This window comes from Branchiostoma floridae, chromosome 7, assembly GCF_000003815.2.
Source record: "Branchiostoma floridae strain S238N-H82 chromosome 7, Bfl_VNyyK, whole genome shotgun sequence".
Lineage (NCBI taxonomy): Eukaryota > Metazoa > Chordata > Leptocardii > Amphioxiformes > Branchiostomatidae > Branchiostoma > Branchiostoma floridae.
The window spans coordinates 5,832,365-5,848,216 of NC_049985.1; the positions used below are offsets into that span (position 1 = coordinate 5,832,365).

The 15,852-nt window shown below is 37.9% G+C and overlaps 1 long non-coding RNA gene across 1 annotated transcript; it reads left to right on the forward strand.

Moving 5' to 3' along the window:
• Window positions 1-1,298: 1,298 nt before the first annotated feature.
• On the forward strand, window positions 1,299-6,697 carry LOC118419894. The gene is made up of 4 exons (XR_004831677.1): window positions 1,299-4,490; window positions 4,724-4,889; window positions 5,384-5,507; window positions 6,163-6,697. It is a non-coding gene; the product is annotated as an uncharacterized LOC118419894 (long non-coding RNA).
• Window positions 6,698-15,852: the final 9,155 nt, after the last annotated feature.

Here is a 15,852-nt window from a genome sequence, read left to right on the forward strand (position 1 = left end):
ATGTACTTTCACATCGAGCCACCAACGGTTTCCCGTCGATAATTTTCGGTGATTTTCAAACACAGGTCACCGAGCAAATTCAATCTGATTCGCGCCAATTGAAACCTCTAGAAGCATTCGAGACTCATCAGTCATGTTCGCGTGCATTTTAAAAATTTGAAATAGTGGTTGCCCCAGCGGCACGCACAGCGCTAGATTTTCAATGAGTTTTCATCACCCAAAGATGTCACATTTTTGCTCAATGAAGGTCGATATGCAATGAGATAGTGTTAGAATTTAATCTTACTGTGTTTAAAAATGACTTGAAAATTGAATTTGACAAACGAAACAAAATCCCATTGGACGCTTTTAACATGCTCTTTCCAAGGACAAGCTGTAGTACATAATATTATTTATTTGTTTCTACTGCAAACTAAAAGCAAACACCTCATTCCCACCCTACTGTGAAATCAAGTTACCATTGAAAGGAAAACTTTTACTGTACCAGTACAAACTTGTGGGATTAGTTGTGCAACAGATATGAATTGAGCCTTTCGGTTCAGACTCTGCTGGCTACTAGGTGGTCTCAGCACAATTTAACAATTGCATCGTCCCTATGAGGGTAGAACTGACAAACGGAAGGAAAACTCATTCAAGTTGCCCAAAAGATATTTCGTGACCAGATAGTACAAATATGACGTGGTTATGCCGTTCAAACGCGTAGTAAACCTGAAATTGTTTATTAAGTGGCTTAAGGTTTGTTTTTGTCTGATCACAGACTGGTACATCACATTAAGGTGACTAATTCTTTTGGCCATTTTCAGACCAAAAATGTATATCAAACAATCAAATTCATATGTCATTCTCAAAGCCAGACAAAGTGTGGTTGTACTTAATTTTGCCGACTGAGGAACAACGCAATGTCTCTGCTCCCAGCTCAGTACCCTTAGTTTGTAGGGCCCGCTTACTCAGGGGAGGGGCATCTTGAGGAGTGGATATTGTGTTGCTCCTCAGTCTGTATGATTTAGTACAACCATACGCTGGGTGTCTGGGCCACAGGTAATGTAGCCAAGTGTCCACCAGCAACTGGCAAATTATTCTCCCAATCAGCCGCTTAGCATAGTCGGGTAAACAGTTGATCACGTACCTTAGACCTTAGGCCCGTGTGGTGCCTACAGGAAGTATGGGCAGCAACTTTCCATCTAACTCTGCCAGCTTCTGAGATCACTGCTGGAGACAAAAAAATCTTGTCATAATTCATTCACTTTACGAGTAAAGTTCACTTTACTCAAAAGTGTAAAATTCAATGCATACCTGCACTGGTCCATGTACTGGGTTTTAGACATTCTTTTGATATAGGTGTATATGGATAATGTTATTAGCTACATTAACTGTTACCACATATGAAGTATAAAAGAAAAAAAACAGCAATCGTTCCTGAACAATTTTAGGGTGATCCACTTCCTAAATTCAGAGTGGTGCAGGAAAATTTGTCTGGTGCAGGTTATTTTCAATGTTAACTGCAGGTCTGGCCAACATCAACAGGTGGCGCTATTAAAGCGGCACAATTTGTAGCAACATTAGCCCAAAAGCAGTTATTCAAGCAACTGGACATGATTTTGAAAACAGTTAGACATTTCAAACAACATCCATTGTTTTTCGTCAGTGACACTACACAGCCAGGCACAAACACAAGCTGAGCGTATCAGAACTTGTTACTTCACATGAGTTGCATCCTAAAAGTAGTGCATGGGTTAATGTATAAACTATTTCTACCTCCTCTTTGTGTGTGTGTGACTGTGCGTTTGGATATCTGTGGTTATGGAACTTAAGAACAGCTGGATGGATTGTGATATTTCATTGAAGTGGGTAGCTCCTGGGAAGACAAACTAAGGCGAAAACCAATTTCTGGGTCTCCTAGCATCTGTCCTTGGTGCTGAAGTAGACCTTACAACTTTTATATTTTTATCTGTTTATGTCCTGAAAATAAAAGGGCTTTGATTCTTTGATACTTTTGATGCTGGAAAAGTGGGTTTGATCCCAATACACCTACTTAAAAATTGTGTGTGTGATGAAGAAACTTCCGTTGTGTGTGTGTCTTCACATATGGTTCAACTATTAGACCTGGGATCCTTTTGCAGAAAATGACTTCCATAAAGCCATCTGTCTGGAATATACAATAGTCTGCAATGTTGTGTTAAGTAATAGTATCCAAGACAAACTTTTTAAGGTGAAAGCCAATTTATGGACCTCCTTGTGTCTGTCCTTGGTGCTGAAGCAGAATTTACAATTTTTTTATCTTTTTTTTTTACAATTTTGTTATCTTTTTTATGTCCTGGGCATGAAAGGGCTTTGATACTTTAGATGCCAGGGAAAGTGGGTTTGTCCCTCTACAAGCTCCTTAAAACAATGGAGCACGGCACATTGACACTAGAGTTGTGTGATTCACACCTAATTGCCGATGGCAGTGAATCACAACACTGTAAATATTATGTGTTTCCATAACATACTAGTAGTAACAGTAGTATGGAAGTTTTTTGCTTCAAATGCAAACTCATGTCAAGAGAAATTCACCTGTCTCTATAATAATGATAATAATATTGGGTGTATTTGCAGCCAGTAGGTACCCAATGTGTTGAGTAATGAGGCTGATTAACATGGTCTAGGTGCCTTCTCGAACACGGGACCCCCATTTTACATCCCTTCTGAAGGACAATTTTGTGGAAATCTTGGTCGAACTACAGTATCCGGTCGTCCCAACAGGAAGGGACCCTACTCTTTTTGATAAGTTTGGTAGGTACTTTAACATGCTTGAGGTGTGGCTCTCCTCAAACAAGGGCCCCCCATTTAACATCCTATCTGAAAGACAGCCCTAACAGTAGCTAGGTAACTCATTTACACCTGAGTGAAGTGAGGAAAGTTTTGTTAAGAGCCACTCCCAAGATCAGACCAACATGACAGGAATTGAACCCAGGACCACTTGAGTCTGAGCGGAACACTCTGTCATTACACCACTGATCGTCACAAGCCTCAGGTAAGTGGCTCTTATTCCAGTTCTCAAACCTAGAATCAAGCAGAGTCTCAGAATCAAAAATGCACAAAATATCTGCAACAAATCTTGGGCTTTCTGTAAACTTTTTCATTCCAATGCATTGTCCTATGTTTGTCTGGGATTCTTACCATATACTGCATGTAGAGGGAACATCATGGCCTTGTTCCATATCTGTTGATTACATTTTATATCTTTTATGCATCTTTCATTTCCTTGCCACATGTACAGGTTCTCATACTTTTATCCTCAAACTTTTCTTGTTTACCTTGGACTTACTTCTCCAACTAAAAGTGAGATTCTAAATTATGGCTAAGTGTGATGATTCATTTAGTAGAACAAAACAATTGTGTTCTACCTTGTAACTGTAACAATGCTGCATGGGACAAACAAATGATCAAATGCTGCAAAATGGGACAAAAAAAACTCGACGACCTCCCAATTTGTGATATCCGTTCATCAGAGTTTGAAGCATTGCTGCTTATAAACAGCTGCCATCAGGACATTCAGGGCTTACGCATTAGTATTCACAAAAAAAAAGAACATTAATGCTCACTGACAGGCTGTCTACAAGCCCACAATGGCATCAGGAAGGACTATAAAATGACACTGCCTCCATATGCCTTCAAGTGCTAACTTGTACTGTGCAACATACAAGACCTGATCTGATCTAGAAAGGACTTTACAATTGCATTCATGTTAGAAAGAAAAGAATCCTGCCAATTACACTACATCATGCCATTCAGTACTACAATGTACTTGATTGAGGTCTACATGCATTCAAGCTTTCAATGCCAATTGCTGGAGGAAAGTAAGGAAAGAAACAAAATGTTTCTTTGAACAAGCAAGAGGAGAAAAGCAAGCAAAAGTTCATGTATTACGTGATTGCAGATGTCTACATGCATTCAAGCTTTCAATGCTAAGTGCTGGAGAAAAATAAGGAAACAAACAAGAAACAAAATGTTTTTTGAACAAGCAAGCGGAGAAAAGCAAGCAACAGTTAATATGTTGAAGACTGTCATTTTGAAGGTCTATTGCCGTTTATTAGCCGATTGATGTCTTACATACATTGATGTATTCAACGTCACTGCCTGGAGAAAAGGAAATGAAATATTCCTTTAAAAAACAAGTCTTCAGGACTACAAAAGCAAGCAAAACTTCATGTTGAGGTGCCATTACAAAGGACTACTGCGTTTGTAAGCCAATTGATGTAACTGTACATTGATGTATTCAACATCAATGCCTGGAGAAAACAAAACACAACGACATATTCCTTTGGAAAGCAAGAGGACTACATAGCACTTGAGTGTAGGGCTCGTCCAGATTTGTGTGACTGCAATGTCTCCTACTGATTGCACCTATGATGGAAGGAAGGAAAGAGGGAAGGAAAGAAGGAAGGAAGGAAGGAAGGAAGGCTACTGTGGCCCTACACTTCCATGCTACAGCCTCATTACTCTTTAAGGTGAGAATATGAGCCAGTATGTTCAACTGCTGCTTGTAGTTATTTTTTATTGGCTAAGACCATATTGATTTGATTATATGCCTGGATAACATCCTCTGGGAATCTAAAAAAGACAAGCTGATTGTATCTCTTTAACTTTACTAATAGACTTAATACCGTGTCCAATTGAAATATGCACCAAGTAACTACAATATCTGACTATTCCTCCTTTTTTTATCTTTCTTCTGCTGAAGGTGCATAGATGGTGGTGGTGGGAAATTCCTGATCATGAGAGTCCTCCTACTGAGAGATGGCAAAGCTGTCACTGTTGCATTCATGTTTAAAAAAGGACAAGAATACTGGCTGTCTGGAATCCCACAATGACCATCATGGAGTATCTGCGGTTTTGGCTCAGACAAAGTGAGTTTGTGGTCTCTTACCGTGTCTTTTGTCTTTTACATCCTGCATTCCAATACCTATCTACCTTAATAATTTTTCATATGAATACTTTAAGTGATATGTGGACATCCTGGTGAACCTGGTTTATCGTCAATAGAAACTTAAACATTAGGAAATGTAACGTTAAATCAAATGTAAATCTTTGTGTTGTAAATATCTCTTCAGGACATCTCTCTCTCTCTCTCTTATAACATAATACCTCAAGTGATATGTGGACATGTTGGTTTAATAAACTTCTTAATATATGACAAAGTACTTGTTACAGTTCTTGTATTGAAACGTTTCTAACAGACATTCTAAAGACACTGAAAAAGACTGATGGATGTTACTGAGTGGCCATGTCCAAAACTAAAATCTCCATTTTTATCCAGTACAAAGTATTTGAATCTTGTTGACCATAGAAAAATCTGTCTGCACTTTTTGCCGTGACGATAAAGCTTCTCTTCTCTCTCTAGGACAACGTGGCCACTCTTTGGCTACAGAAACAGCCCGATCATGACGAAAAGATCAACATTCGCCGTGTGGACTGCATCGACTTGCCCTGGCAGTTGGTCAAGCTGGAGGTCAGGTGAAATACAGGTAATCAACTGCAATTTCCTGCAACTGTAACAGTAGTTCACCTTTATCCGAGGGTTACCTATATCCATTGTTTGTATAAAAAAAGTGAATTTAAGGATATGATGCGACAGATGTTAGTTTCAAATTGGAACATTTTGAAAATATTACAAATTTGAAACCACATTTTGCAGATTTAGTACTCCTAAATGTGCTGTTTTTAGAGACAACGAATAAAGGTCACCCCGCGGATAAAGGTGAACTTACGTTAACTGTGGGGTTCAAGCGCTCAGCCAAACTGACCACGCCAACAGCTCTGAGCTTTTGGCGTTGTGGTTTCTGCATTGGGTTTATGATCTGGTGGGCCGGATTTGGTGTGGGGTCGAATATCGGGAGTCAGGATATTGTTTCTTTCTTTTCTACTCCCTTGTTGTTTCACGGTTAACTGCTTGTAGTTTGTTGTTTGCTGGCAAGGTCACCCAAACCAACAAATTTGGACATGAATGTCAGGGGTTTCTGGTACACCAAATCATATTCATAATTGAAAGTGATTATCTTTTCAATGTCAGTCATTTTGAATCATTTATAGCATAATACCTCAAGTGATATGTGGACAGGTTGATTTAATAAAAAGGTAAATATAATCCTGGACTAAGTGTTCTTAAATATTTCTCTCCAGGACAAAAAGTCTGAAGATCAGGATTGGTGAAATACCTTCGGAGAAACCGTCAACCCCAACTGCACTTGCTGTACCTGCACTATGGCTGCTGAGTGCTGTTCCAAGTGAAGGCCTGAAAGATATCAGGTACAGTGTTAGTGCAAATAACAAAGCCAAACATTGTCTCTACATGTATTTGATTTTATTGTCAACATCAGCTGAAAAATGCTGTCATATAATACAGTTAGTAACATTTAGTAGTGATTATAAGCATAAGGGTGACTGAAGTCAGGGTTCTCTTTGACAAACGTTGGACAAACATCATCATCATCACAATTAATTATTAAATAATGATTTCACGCGGTACCCGCTTTTGTTCGATGCTAGAAGTTCTGTTCTGTTCTCATCAAGCTTTAAGGCTAAACCCACAACAATGGGCCAGAGATATCAGAATTATTCCAGATCATGTTCAGATCTTGTGTTGTATGTTCAAGGCTAAAGTTAAGATGAACACTGTTTTATCCACTGTGGTAAAATTGCCATTTTGTCTACTGACAGAAGGAGGAGTTAAAGTTAAAAGTTAAAGTTTGCCCATGCATCTACAGACGCGTAGGGTGGCGCCCATCCCCACTTCGAAGCCCTTGGGCCACACATGTGCAAGCCACTACAGCAGGAGGCTGGTCCGCTGGTAGTGATGTGTGTTTAACTTCCATACTCTTCCTCATTAGTGCTGAGTGCTAAGCATAGAAAGCAGCATGTACCATTTTTAGAGTCTTTGGTATGACTCGGCCGGGGATCGAACTCACGACCTACCGAATGCAAGGCGAACACTCTACCCACTAGGCCATTGCACCGGTCAGTAAGGAAGGAGGAGTGGTGAATGCAAAATTTGCCAAATTGGCAGTTGTTCTGTTCTGATCAGATAAAGGCTCAAACCTTCGTTATTATAGTGTACATGATGATAATTGTAATTTATACTGTCAGTATTGCAACTGAACTGCAATTTCTATTTGGTGCAAAAATGATATTTTGTCCAGTGTTGGTGTAATATTCATGAATGCCAAGTTGTCAATATTAAGGGTAGATTTCTTTTGATTGAGATTGAAAGATTAGTAGTAGTGAGCTTGATTCTTTTAAGTGCATCACAAGTTCCCTTTGTCCTGGACTAATATGAAAATGCCAAGTATAAAAAATTCACTGTTTGCATGGGAGATCGAAACAGTTAGACTAAGTCTTGTTTTCTTAGAATGTGCAGTGAAGCCTGCAATTTCCATTATGTCATGCAACAAGTTCTTTTTTCAACAAATAAAATTGAAATTTGCCAATCAAATTTAAAGGTGTATTCAGGATTTGAACCTGTAGTTTCCTTCAAACTTTTTGTTGATCTGTAATTTCAATTTAGTGCAAAAAAAAAGCTTTTTTTCTGATATAAAGGGCAACTTTGAATGTTACGCTGTCCTATTCTGATCAGGATATAGAGCTTTGTTTCTTGATTTATCTGGTTAATGGCAAGTTGATTATAGTCTACGTTGGTGTCCTCTACTCGTGCAGCAGATTTTGTGTCATTATGCCGTTATTGCTGCAAAACGTGCCACAAAGTCTAGTAACAATGCCTCGGGCATTCAATGCAATTTAGTCATCACATTTGCATATAACACTAGTTCACCTTTATCCGTTGGGTAACCTATATACGTTGCTTTTAAAAACAGGGTATTTGGGGATATCACGTTGACGGACGTTGGTTTAAAATTGCAATATTTTCTCTACATTGCAGTTTAAAACTACTACCCGTCGACTTCATGTGCCTAAATACCCTGTTTTGAAAAACAACGGATATAGGTTACCCTGCGGATAAAGATGAACTAGCGTTATAGTTACTGTCACACATTTGCATACTTAAAGGTGACTGAAAGGCTCCTATTGTAGGATTTTGGCGCCAAAACTAGACATATTCTCTAGAATGAAATGTTGCCTATTGTTTCCATTTGTATGGCATTTTCTTGCGCCAAACCTGAAAATATTATAAAATTTCATTTTAGGTGGTTTATAATCAACAGCCAAAAGATGCCACAATATTGTGTTGATTTATCCCAGAATCTCAGACAAAAACAATGTATGTAGCCTTGGAGTTTTTAAAGTTATAAAACGACGTGTTTTCGACACGCTTATTTAGCCCGATGTTTGTATGATGCATATTTGCCCTGTAGGAATGTAAAAAAAATCATGACAAGCAATTCACCTTATTTTGTAAAGAAATGGCAAAAAAATCCCCTTTTGACCCTTCTGATCCTACAATAGGGGCTTTTGAATGAAGCTGTAACCTAAGCTTAAACCTTAAAGGATTAAAATTCAAAGGGTTCAAAATTTTCAGTTAATCTAGATCTTCAATTTTGTTTGTGGTAGTTAAATTACACATTATCTGAGTCAAAAACCAATTCAGACCATTTCTAAATTGGGGTGGGTGTCCTTTACTTTCCTCTGTTACAGACAGAAGAGAGCTGGTTTCAAGGCTTTATAGACACCCTTTCCACAACGGACTCCGTTTATTGGAAAGGGGCCGTCCAGGCTAATGAAAAATGTTTTGCTCTCTTTGTGTATGTGTGTATAATGGCCTCCCTCGGTCAATATATATCCTTATGAACCATGATAACATGTATTTGTGCAGGGGTTGGACAAGTTCAATTGCCGATTGTCCCAGGCAAGTGAAAGTGCTGATAGGGAAAGTGCATGACCCACATGTACAGTTAAACCTGTCTATAGTGGCGAAATTTTACTGTCATTCCATATTTCAACACCCAGGAGTCAATTACTAGTATATCCACTCACGTCTCACGTTTTGTTATCCGTACCGCAAACTAGGTACTGAGTTATTTAAACTTAAAGTCTTAAATGATTAAATCAATCTTCTTTGTCTATTTTACAAGTCCTCAAATGTTTGGTACCACTTCTGAGTCACTCCCCTATGGTGCTCAGTATTGCCCATTCCGTGCCCAGGGTCAAAGAGCCAACCCTAGGTGTTACGTCTAAGTAAGTAAGCAAGGTGGGCAATCCGAGCCTACAAATGTATGTATCTATGCAAAGGTGTATGTATCTATGCAAAGGTGGGCGCTAATACAGGTTTGACTGCACAATCCCCACTTGCCTGATCGGGCAAGTAAGATTTATCCATCAGAGATTTTGATATACAAAACATACTTGATACTTTTCAACACAATTGTGGTAGCATTAGCATTTGTCAACACAGAAAAAAGGAGCCAAGAATTAGAAAACTTGTCCAACCCTGTTGTGTGCATGTGGAAAAGAGGCAGTTAGATTCAAATACGATAAATGTGCATTAAGATTTCATGCCGACTGTTCAGGAATCAGTTTTGCTGTGAAACCAATAAGATTTAAAGTTGTGACAAAAATATACTTTTGGCCACACCAAGTTATAATATATATAATTTGTTGGTTCTCTCATTTTCAAAAAACCCTTAACTGGAAAAACATAATGAAGCCTGAGGACCAGGTTTGTGCCTTGGTGCACTCAGTTTTATGGGGTGAATACAGTCATATTGAAGTTTTCCTCCCTACCCTCTTAGCTTTATGATGTCCTCTTCCTATATTTTCACTTTTAAAATAGTTATATATGGCCTTTATTAGGATAAATTGGTCGGACACTTTGCTGACTGTTCAAGAATCTCTTCCTGTATTTGAGACGAAAAAGGGACTGCTTCAAAATCGAATTGCTTTTTCTCATCTTTACTTATTGATGTAACTTATATTAGCAGTCACTGATTTTCAGTTCATACATGACATGGAGCAAAGTCAAACATTTAGATTTGGATTTACATACATTTAGACAATGCAAAACTAAAAGGCATCAGGACATTTGGTGTGTTGAACGTTGAAAATATTTAATGCAGGGTGTAAACGTTAGAGGGGAACTATACATTCGGTGGTCCTGTTTTTGTCACCTTTTCTTTTGAAACAGAAATGAGAAAATGTTTGAAAATGATTCTACAACAGGTCAGACATTTCTTGTCCTTGCCAGCAGTGTACGAGAACGCTGGAGTGAGCAGGTTTTGGTAACTGGAAACAAAACAAATTTTCCTAGGACCGCTGTAATACATTTATACATTTATATCACAGCACGTTTGTTAGGGATCTTTTGATGCTACAATAAAGGAAACATAGGCATACGAGCAGACAATGTATGGACAGACAGATGGATAATGCAGGGACAAATAGACAAACTAATCAACTCAACACAACAGCATGGTAAACTCGGCCAGGGATAGGGTTCAAGGGTTAGGGTTGAACAGTCAGCAAGAATACTCAAGGTGTTTACCAATCGTCTTGATTTTTGGTACGTAGATAGCCAAGTTTATCACTTGCATAATAAGATGTTAATTATGCAAATCGACTGCTAATTTACATAATTGATGGAAATCCATTGCAATCCATGATACAAATGTAAAACTGTCAAACTTCATCATCCACTTTGTGATAACAGTGGAAAGGTAAACAAACAAAGGTAAGCCAGGGTGTTGAGTTGGCAAAGGGCCAAAGCGTCCGACAAAAAAAAGATCATTAGTTACAAGACAGGATTCTTGAACAGTCGACATGTTTTCTTGCACACGGTTGTCTTCAACTGCCTCTTGTACTAAGATTCCACACCAGGTGCATGTATATGATATCGACTCTCATAATTCCACCTGATGCCATAATATTGTCGTCTGGAGGGCAGCCTTGTTTGCTATAGTCCGCTCCCGAATGTTGCTACCTTCGGAAACGAGCTAAGGCCACACCAATTTAATTTCTTGGTTCACGGATTTTTTCATTAAAAATATGGAGCGAGAGGGCGAAATGAAAATAAAAATAAAAATTGTAAAATGGTTGAGGTAAAGGTAACGGCTAATCCAAAACATAAAGAAAAAAAGTTTTCAGCTTGAAAAAAGTACAAAAACACTATTTTTGTACAGTAACACCACCTGTACCCACACTTTAAGGAGCTTATAATATAAAGGCCAATTTGCTACACCAGAAAGTTGGTGAAAGGTTTCATTAATGGTGAAAATTTGCTGAGTGGTAATTTTTATTTTTATTTTTTTTCTCCGAATCCGTGAACCAAGAAATTAAATCGGTGTGGCCTAAAACAAACAAACAAGGCTGGAATTCCACGCTAATAATGCTGCAAACCAGAAAAAAACACTTTCAAATAGATGTACTAATGCAGCATCGGTAATCCTGAGGTAAATGGACTCAGATATTTAGGTGTTTTCTTTAATTATTAAGAAAGCCAAAAATGTGTTTTTTGAAGTGGTGGTGTTAACTATTATGGCACCTGGTTGAACTATGAGTCAAGTTGATGTTACACACATACACAAAGAAAAGAAACCTTTTCCACAAGGATACAGCTTCATGGATGTCGCTGCTTTATCTCCTCATTTGCATTGAAAGCCTCTGACATGATCGCTGGAGTTTGTGGCAGTAACGTTTTGAGGTACAGCGGCATAAGGCAGGAAATCTGCTGTAGTCGAGTACAGGAGGCCAAGTAGATTGTAAATCTTGTCTCAAAATTTTTTCCTAAGTCAAGTGCAATTTGGACAAAGTCTTCGTCTACTTTTTCACAATTTTGTTGTCTGGAAGTTATCAGTTTATCTTTGGCAGAGGTTATAATAAGTCAGCTGTAGGTTTTGGCCCCCTAACAGCTTTTTTCTTAATGGCAGAGGCCGCTTTTGTAACTTTGGTCAGAAATACTCAAGGTGTTGACAGATGTCGTGATAGCCTTAGTGATTACTTACATTATTAGGTACTTATTAAGCAAGCCGCCAACAGCTAATTTGCAAAATTGATGAGGAAGGATTCAATATCAAATTCACAACTTTTCCTCAGGGAACTGATTAACATTACAATATGGTTTTCAACAGAAATATGATATCTAAAGAGCTCCTATGAATTGGCAATAGTTTTATTTTAGTATACATTTTATCCAGTGGATGTTTGCCCAATCACTATCCAGTGGATGTTTGCCCAATCGGCCTTTACCTTTAATTACATTTTCTGTATTTTTCTTGACTCCGACCAAACTGGAAAATTTCACTTTGTGTGACTCATTCTTCAAACACCAGATTTGATAAATCTGAAGTAAAATGAATATAAAATTTACCTTTCAGTCATCATATTTGAACAGAACAGAACAAGTGACTATTAGATTATCATTCTTGGTATTACAGTCAAATCAGTAGGAAGTCTTGACTATTGAATATCAAGCCAAGTTATTTTCTTGAGCCCTTTGTTAGTAAAAGTAATCAAGTGAGACTACAGAGCATTATTTAATTGTCATAGGAATAATCATTTGAGGCTTGATTGTTGTTCCTTTATTACAGTATATTTAAAGCTATATGGGTGATTGAAATTAATTTTCTGGCCAAGATCTGGTGAAAACATTATTGAGGACAGAACAGAACAGTTCAGTATAAAAGCTTTGATACCTCAATGGGACTAAAATTTGTATTCTCAAAGCGATGCTCCAGATTTGGCTGTCAGCTTAATTGCTGCCATCTGGGCATGAAACACCGTAGGCTGATGTGGTGGCCACCGTTTTGTTTCTTCTGTCGTTGCGCCCATGCCCTGAGTCTGGGCTCTGAAGAATCACAACCGTTACAGCAAATGCTGCATATTTACACTATTAACATCTGGGAATCGTATGGCCAACTCTTGCCGACCCAGAGATTGTCACATAGAAAACTGCGGAGATTAGTGGGGTTAAGATGCAAGAATGGAAAATTGTAACCCCGGGTTCATCACAAAAGTACCAGAAAGTACCAGAAAGTCCCAAAAGAACTTACTGCAGTCTGCAGGGCTCGAAATACCACCTCCATATGCAGGTAAAATTGGAGCTGTGCAGGTATTTCTGGTGTCTACCTGCACTGGTTCATGTACTGGGTTTTATACAGAAATGTCCTATAATGTAGGTGTATATGAATTGTTAATAGCTACATTGACTGTTACCACCTATAAAGTATAAAAGAAAAAAATAGCAATGGTTCCTGAACAATTTTAGTATGACCCATACTTCCTAAATTCAGAGTGGTGCAGGTAAAATTTGTCTGGTGCAGGTTATTTCCAATGTTACCTGCACCAGTGCAGGTAAACAGAAAAAAGTATTTCGAGCCCTGCAGTCTGAACCCAGAAGTCAATGCAATGCAAGGCAGTCGATGTCAGCTTACAGTTGATACCGTTAATAATCCGTAAGTAAGATCCCAAATCCTAAAAGTAAAAGATTTCGGTACAGAGATTGTATTTTGAACCAAAGACAAGAAAAAGTCAAGCAAAAATTATTCATGGGCATGCCAGTGTTTAAAGTCACCTTTAAAATGGCAGTTTTAAACAATGGAGTGATTGGAGAAAGAGGATCATGGCAGAAAGATAGCACAATTAATTTAAAGAGATCGTTTTCATTGTCAGTACTACCTTCATGCGTCAAAATTTATCTTATGGGTCTTACATGGCTGTTCCAAGCCACACGTGGCCTCGTTCCAAATCTGGGTTCCTGGCACCTTCCTCTTTCCCAGGGCAGTTAAGGCCACTCCAATTTAATCTCTTGGTTCTTGGATTTCCTGACCCATTTTTTTCTGATTTAGAAAAAAAAAATTAGTCCCAAGAATAACAATATAGGTTTTGCTATCACAGACCTGTAAAAAAACGCATTACAGGGGTACATACTGCTGATAAACCAATTCCTTTTATTCAGAACATTGGTATCAAATCAAAGGAAGAGATTCATTGGATAAATCATGCCATGAAAAGCTGAAAACTTGACTGCTAACCTTGTTTTTTTGTGTTATATAAGTCTCATATGTTCATCCTAGACTTTTTGCAATTTTTTATTTTATTTTATTTTTTTCGACCGCCCGCCCCAAAATTTTTCTGAAAAAATCCGAGAACCAAGACATTAAATTGGTGTGGCCTAACCACAAATAAAGTACACAACTTGACTTAGGCAATGCTTTGCAACTAGTTTTGGATCTTGAAAAGTTTTAAAAGTTGGTACTTCAACCGAGAAAGTATGGTATATATTACAGCATGCTTTATCCCCTTGGCAAGAAGCAAAATCTAAATTTGTCTTCCAGAACATTTTTGTACTGTTGAAAATTCTTCCAAACACGATCGAATAATTTCTTAAACCGCCCTTCCTCTCTTTGAATGGTGTTAGTTTGCTATTCATAGCTTGACTGATATGGTAATTCATTAAATCAAGTTGTAAACAGTTTTCCAACGTGTCTAAAATCATTATACTGGACCTAATATCATACTAGTAGTTACAAGTAAGTTCTACATTCCATGTATATCCACAATTTGACACAGACTCGAGTAATTCCTCAAACCGCCCTGTCCCTCTTTCAAAAGTGTTAGTACGTATTTTACCAGCAGGTAGAATATTAACGTACATTGTTTAACACTGTGTTATACAGTACCTTAAATAAATTCTGGACCTTATCATAACTAGGAGTTAAAAGTACATGTAGGAACCATGTACAAAGTTTGATGATATGACAGGTATAATACAGATAGGTGTATCTATGTCAATTACAGAAGACTGACACTATGTACGGTATTTTCAGGTTTATTTGTGCTGGAAAAGTTCCAATGGAAAATTCATTGGTGTTTAGAATTACTAAACTAAGTTCATATCAAGAACTGATAGCACAGAGCAGAGCTGTCCATGGTGCTGAATTCACTACTATTGCAAATTCTTCCGCTAGTAGCTCCTGAGTAGTACTACATATTACAAGATTTGGTACACTTAGGCAAAAGAAACCTGGTAAACATGCAGACAAGTGTTTCAATGACGTAATGAAAATGATTATAAAGTGACAATTTGGAATAAATACTTGGAAGTTTGAAGATTTGTAGGACACTGGAGAGCATGATGCATTTATGATCAGAATTTGCAAGTGTTTTTACACTGGAGCAGTGGTTAGGTAATCTAATAATTTAAATATAGAATGACACCACCATCTTAAATGTATAGAACAATTCACAGCTGTAGTATAGTATAAACTATCATTGTCTGTGGCGGTAGCCTGGACAAAGCTCTCAAAATAGACATTGTTCTAGGTGCAGCTGTATCTCCAAGTAGACGTTAGCTGGATTCAGGTGCTTAACATTATAAAATGCCATATCTGAATGGATACTTGACATTTAAAGGAATCTTTGTGGGACACTGTAGAGCACAGAGAGTTTAAAAGATGGAGTCAGTACTTAGCATTTTGTCTTGAGTCAGGACTAGTATTTTGTCTTGTTCCTGAAGATGTTTGCAATTGTAACTTCTGCAACTTGAACACACTATAATGTCTTAAACTGCCCTCTCTCAACCAACTCAGTGCTTAGATTTTCCAAATGCATGTAATAGGCAGATGTAGTTCTAAGCAAGCTGGATCTCCAAGTTAACATAACTGGTTGCAGGTGCATCAGATCATAAGATTTTAAAGTTCCAATTTTCTAAAGTTTGAAGACTAATGTTTTGTAGGACACTGTAGATCAATTGGTGCATTTCAGAATTGACAGGAAAGTCCTGAATAATGAGCTACATGTAGGTTGTTTCCTTTCCTTAGATCGTTTCTTTGTATCCAGGTGACTGAATTATTGGTTCAGTGAGACACAAATGACTTAGTGAGTATCTACTTGTTATAACCTGACCATTTCATAACTCCTTGCCTAAAC